Below are 6,947 nucleotides of genomic sequence, written 5' to 3'. Positions count from 1 at the left end.
AGTATAGTAGTGGATCCAGGTTTCATCCATGGTTATGAATCGGCGCAAAAACTCGGTCGGCTTACGCGAAAATAATGCCAAGTTCTGCTGGGAAGTTGTCACGCGAATTCGTTTTTGGTCCACTGTGAGCAAACGCGGCACCTATCGCGCGAGGACCTTCTTCATACCCAAAACTGAATGCACGATATTGCCCACACGTTCCAATGATATGCCTACAGCATTAGCTACCTCTCTCAATTTCACTTTGGGATCATTCAACATCATATCATGGATTTTTTCGACATTTTCTGGTGTAGTGACCTCTTTTGGGCGCTCAGATCGTTCAGCATCAACTGTGCTCGTACGGCCACAACGAAACTCGGTAAAACACTTATCAATCGTTCCAAATGACGGTGGAGAGTCCGGGTAATACTTATCCAGCTTGGAATTGGTCTCGGATATCGTTTTCTTGCGAAGACAGTAGTGTTTGATCAAAACTCGAAACTCAGATTTTTCCATATTAAAAAAGACTCGGATGTTAGTCGCTTCTCAGTGCCGTAACTTGTAAATGCGTAAACATAAATGGCTGAAGTTTTGACAGGCTAATTTGAAGGATCAAGCTCGATGAAAATGGTTCACATTAGTGAATACTAATGCCATCTCTTAGAATTTTCAGGTACTTATCAGACTACCTAGTAAGATGCATGCTTTTGTTCATGTGCATAACCTTCTTTGTACCGATATCAAGGGATCCAAACTCGCCCTTCGTCCATGGTACTACTCCAAATGAATAGAGTACTACCGGGACGGCAAGCATGTTCGTTGCAAATACTTTGTTTTTCGCCGACAGTTCGGAAGACCAAATATGCCGGATGATGCGTTTGTATCTGCTTAGAAGAGTATACTTTAAGGATGTCACATCCTGAATGCGGCTCTGTGGCACGCCCAGGTACGTATCAGTCTCTCCAGCGCAAAGGTGTCGTGTAGCGCTTCTATCAACGAGCTCAGAATCTTCAGGAATGCCATTAGGTTTCCTCGCTTCAAATAAACCTTGGCGCATTCGTCTAACCCAAATTCCATTCCAATTTCCTTAGTATATCGTTCGACAATCCCCAAAGCTAGATGCAGTTGCTCTCTGTTTTTAGCATAGATCTTAAGATCGTCCATGTAAAATACATGAGTGACCTGGTACTTTCGATCTGCAGGTTTTCCGCACAAGTACCCGTCGGAATGGCGCAGTGCTAGAGATAGTGGCAATAATGTAAGGCAAAAGAGGAGTGGGCTCATGGTGTCGCCCTGAAAGACGCCTCTCTGAAAGGTGACCTTGTTAGTTGTCACACAATTTTTTCCAGATGAGATAGTAAATCTGGTTTTCCAAAACGGCATCAATCTCTCTATGCACCTAACTATTTGCGGATGAACCTTTAAGATTTCCAAAAGACAGATGATAAGTCTATGGCAGGTCGAATCGAAAGCTTTCCGATAATCAATCCAGGCCACGCTGGTAGAATGCTGCATCTTTGCAGACACTTTCATCGATGAGCAGGTTCTCCCGACATCCTGCTGTGACTTTCTTTGTGCCTCGTTGTTCATACATTTCTTGCCACACAGGTTCACTTGTTCGAACAATCCTACCGTTTAGGATAGCTGTGAATATCTTATACAGTGTGTTAAGACAAGTGATTTTTCTGTAATTCTTCGGGTCAGCTAAATTCCCTATTTTCGGTAGGAGCCTTCTTCCTTTTGGAAGGAGACTTCTTCCACCAGAAGGTTTTGATACAATCTGGTCTCGGTGCGAAATAGTTCTTCATCCCTCTTAATACTGTTTACCTCATCGGTGGTGATGGGTGGGCATTCTTTATCAGGTGTTATGAGGGCATCACATAGCTCCTTGAAGCTATTTATATTTTCTGAGTCTTCGTGCAGTCTATGCTGCACTTCGTAGACTTCTCTACAAAATACTTCGACCTCCTCCAGTTGGGGCGGGTGTTCGACAGTAACTGGAGGGTCGTGGAAGAGTCGAGATGGATCAGGGAGAAACTGTTGATTTTCTCTGACCCACCTCTCCCTCCGCTCTCGACTTCTCTTAGCTTCAGCTAGTATCCGTATTCTCTCAACAATATTCTTCCTGATGGTCAGCAGCTTTGTCTTGTTAAGTGGGTTCTAGGTATTTCAAAAGATTTTTAAGGATTTGAAAAATTTGAGCGAATTTTAAAAGATTCCCAAGGTTTCACACAATTCAGTGTATTTTTAAAATTCCAAGGAATTTTCCAGAGTTTTAAAAAATTGCAAAAGATTTCAAAAGCTTTTTAATATTTGAGGATGTTTTCATAGATGTCCAGGAATTTTCAATTTATTTTTATAAATAACAGGAATTTCAAAGAATTTTAAAGAAGTACTTTTAAATTCTTAAAAAAGGAATTTTTAATGGATAACGGTAATTTAATATGAGATTTTGAAAGATTTAATATATTTTAGGATATTTTAATAGATTGCAAGGAATTTTCCAATTATTTAAATAATGTAATATGAGATTGTAAAAGATTAGAAATATTTTAGGGTTTTTTTTATTTCAAGGAATTTTCAAGAGTGTTGAAAATTTTCAAGAGATTTCAAGACGAATTTTTAATTTATTTTTATAATTTAAAGGAATTTCAAAGAATTGTGACAATTTAAGAAGTTATTTAAAAAAATTTCAGGGCACTTTAGAAATCTTTAAAAGGTGTAAAGGTGTTTCAAAAGATTTTGAAAGTTCCAAAGAATTTTCAATTCATTACAGTAATTTAATATGACAGTTTAAAGGATTTGAAATATTGAAGGGTATTTTTATAGTTGCAAGGAATTTTCAGGAACTTTGAAAAATTTCAAGAGATTTTAAAGCATTTTAAATGTTTGAGGATGTTTTGAAACATTCCAAAATAATTTCAATTAATTTAAATAATTTCGAGCAATTTCAAAAAATTTAAACGTTTTTTTTTAACTTTTCTGGTTGAAGGGGTAACTACTTTTTTCAAAATCTAGTTTTTTTGTTGATGATTCATCTATTCAGTTGAAAAAATTTGTTTTCTGAAAATTTAACTATTTTGTAGAATTTTTTGTTATAGTTTAAACAGTAATTTTTTCTAACTACCAGAAAATTAATGTTTTTTGTCGGAAATGTAACTATGATTCATCTTTTGAATTGAAAACTCGATATTTAATTTGAAAATTCAAAATCATTCAAATTAAAAATCGAGTTTTTAATTCAAATCATGAAAGTTTCTGTTGAAAATGGAATAATGTTCAACAAAATAGTTGAATTTTTAAACAAAAGAGATTAATTCTGAACGCGGAATTTAATAGAAAAATTGTCAAATGAAAATGCGAATTTTTAATCTATAAGATGGAACCAGCTGTTCGAAATGGACGAGTGTTCATCAAAATAGTTTATTTTAATACCCAAAAAAGAAGAATTTTTAGGAAAATTTAGATCAAATCTTCCACAAAAGTGAAAAATGAATCTGAAAAATTCCCGGTTCTCCTCTAAACTTTAGGGTACTTTAAGGTTTTTGAAAATCTGGGCTATAAATCCAGGTTTTCCCACTCAATGGCCACCTGACTTGAACTTTTGCAGTTCTTTAATTTTTTGATGTAAAATATGTGGCTCATTTTCTTTTCTTTTTTTTGTGTCAAATAATTAGAAGTTGATAATCCAATGATTTTGCTATCGCATCTGGAGTGATGATTCTGAAAAACCCTGAAAACGATGATGATGAGAGTGGAGTTGAAAGGTAAACATAGAAACATAACCTATAATTTCTTGTGGCATTTGCAGATTTGCTTAATCTGGCATTAAATTTAGTCAGCTATGGATAATGATTGTAGCAAAAATAGACAAAATATACAAACGGATTTTAAGGTCAAATACTGGAAGTTAAAAAACACAAAATTGGTTGATTTTCCTGTCAAATTGTCGCTGTCAAAACTTGTAAAATACCAACCATCTCAATTCTAATTTCTAAATCTGCCTGAGTCAAAGCCGATATCAAGTTGTGTGCGTACAATATACCTACAATGGCCACGCGACGCACACATGTAAAGGTTTGAGGGCCACTTTCATTTACCTCATGTCGGTCATTGTCGGTGGTGCAGAACTTTGCACACCGACCGAGTCCTGGGATCACGCGCGGATTCGAAACCGATATATATATATATATATATATATATATATATATATATATCTCCATCACGCCATCACGAGCCATCACGGGTATACGGGCGAGTAGGGGGCGCTATGTTTCTATCAACTGTTATTTCTAATGCATTGTGACTCTCTATTTCTCTCTGTCTAGGATAAATGTAAAACATAACAAATAGAAATTAGAAAAATTACAAAATTAAGATAAATGAATATAATTTATTATTTCTTTGTCTCGCGCAATTTAAAATATAAAATTAATATTAATAGAAAATTTAGGTATTTTATATAGTACCTGTGCTGAGAAATGAGAAAAAATAAAAGCAAGGACCAATATGTTTAACAATGGATAAAAACTGATATTTTAAATTCTAAATTTATATACAATACTTTCCAGTAAAAGTCGCTAGCTTAAAGTAGGTGGTGTACGAAAAGTCAGATATCTGAAAAAATATTTTTTCTATGATTTTAAGAATCGAAATATTATAACTGATGCCACTTCAAATTAGAAAATTATATAGTATGAAATATATTTAAATTCACAAAAAAACATTAATTTTAACATTTTAAACCATAGCTTCGTAATTGAATTTTTTCTGATCTTCGCCTCTTACCAATTTTTGGATAATGATTGCATTTGAATAAGTTTCAGTTAATAATAATAATTTAGAGCCATAAAATCCATAGAAAATTTACTTTAAAATTTGAAAACATTAGAGTTGCACAGAATATTTTCCCGGTAAAAATAAGCCGTCATTTATTAAAATGCCATCATTTTTCAAAAATTCGTAGGAAGCAGCGGTCAGAAAAAAATCAATTGCAAAGAACATGACTAAAATTAATGTTTTGTTGTTCAATTTAAACATTTTTCATCAAAATAATGTTTTTTATTTGAAATGACATCAGTTACAATGTTTTGATTCTTAAAATCGTAGAAAAAGTCTTTTTTCAGATACCTGACTTTCGCCACAACATCTTAATCTACAATTTAACAAAAAATCTTATACTTTTTTGAAATCTAATGATTCTTTACTAAAAATATCAATTTTCAGTGAAACAGGTCATCATAACCTAAAAATATTAGATAGGAGTAAATCTTCGTCACAATATCAATTTTCCAAGTATATACAACAATTTCAAAGAAAAAACATTTACTAAACATAACAAAAAATTGATCCAAATTGTACTTTTTTCTTGAAGTTTTAATATTTACGTTTAAATTAACCGATTTTTGGTGAAAAACAGTAACGTAACGTTAAATTGTTAAAAAATTGCAAACTTTCATTCAAATCTACATTGATCATTTCAGCCAAAAGATTCTAGCTTAACCTACACTGATTCAGAAATTTATAATCATATTAAAAATCTTTGAAATAGTTGTGAATTTACTTGGAAATATAATTTTTTTAATGAAAAATACCGATTTACGAATAAAGACGCTAATATGGTCAAAAACTATTAGAGATTCTAAATCTTGTTCAAATTATAAGTTTTGTTTAAAAATTCCAGCTTTTCAATGTTATTATTTTAAACAAACATCGTTCGATTAAAATCTAATCATTTTGGTTTGAAAATAATAATTTCAGATGAATCACACCAAGTCGCTAACATCACTTCAAGTTGTTAAAAAAGTATAAATTCACATTGAAATCTAAATATTTCATATTAAAAATACCAATAATTTTGGAGGAAATTGTTCAAATTGCACATTTTCTTCGTGACCTTACGATTTTTGTTTGAAATACCTGATTTCTTTCAAATACGTTCATGTAATCTAAACCTTAACCAATTGCAAATCTTGTTTGAAGTATAATTATTTTTGAAAAAATATACTAATTCTTAGTGTAAAAAGGTAATGTTGCATAGAATTACTAACAAGTTATGTGCCTTTAAAATCCAATGATTTTCGCTTAAAAATATAAATATCCGGTCGAAAATCCCTAACAAAACTCAAAAACGTAAATTTTGGAAAAAATTATAATTTTGAAATCTAACAATTTTCGATTGAAAATAGGTCATCGCCACGGTCCAGAAATTTCAGTACGCGTAACCAGCTTTTTTTAGTACAAATAGAGCTGAAAAATGGGTTATTTATACTTATATTTCTGTATAAATCGCCAGTTTTTTTAAATGTGTAGAAATTTGCTTAAAAATACCCATTTTAAAACATTTATAATATTTACAATGATTTTTAAGATAATTTAAAAGTAATAATGCAACCTTATAATTGTATACAAGAGTATTTTCTGTTGAAAAGTGATTACTTGTAGATTAAATTTAAAAAAAATTTAACTTAAGATATAAAACGAATTCAAGTAATGTAAAGCGGAAGCCGATTAAGTTTGCAACAACATTCATTGCGAAATTTTGTAGACACATTTTTACACCATTTTTTTTTAGACATGATTCTTTTTGTTGAGCTAGCAAATTATTCGTGTTTTGTTGAATTAACCAAAACATTGGTTACAATAACCAAATTAAAAAAAAAAATTAAGTTGTAACTTCTCTTCGAGATTTTACATCACTATCTTTCTCAGGGAATAATAACTGCTTTTAATTACCCCAACGTCGAATTTTGCACAAATAAGTAAGAAACTATTCGCCTTAGTGATGTTGCTCGTAATTCACGCTAAATTACACCCCTGCTAAATGTGTGCAAGAGTGTGAAACAAGAGAAGACTCGCAATAAATTATTATTACACCATTAAGCCATTTCCCTTTCGGGGTAGGCGTGACTCACTCGGCAGAGGAAAGGAGTAGTGTGTGGATGGGATAGAGATTTTTCAGATTG

This window comes from Belonocnema kinseyi, chromosome 6, assembly GCF_010883055.1.
Source record: "Belonocnema kinseyi isolate 2016_QV_RU_SX_M_011 chromosome 6, B_treatae_v1, whole genome shotgun sequence".
Classification (NCBI taxonomy): domain Eukaryota; kingdom Metazoa; phylum Arthropoda; class Insecta; order Hymenoptera; family Cynipidae; genus Belonocnema; species Belonocnema kinseyi.
The sequence above is the reverse complement of the archived record's forward strand: the minus strand, read 5'-3'. Positions refer to the sequence as shown.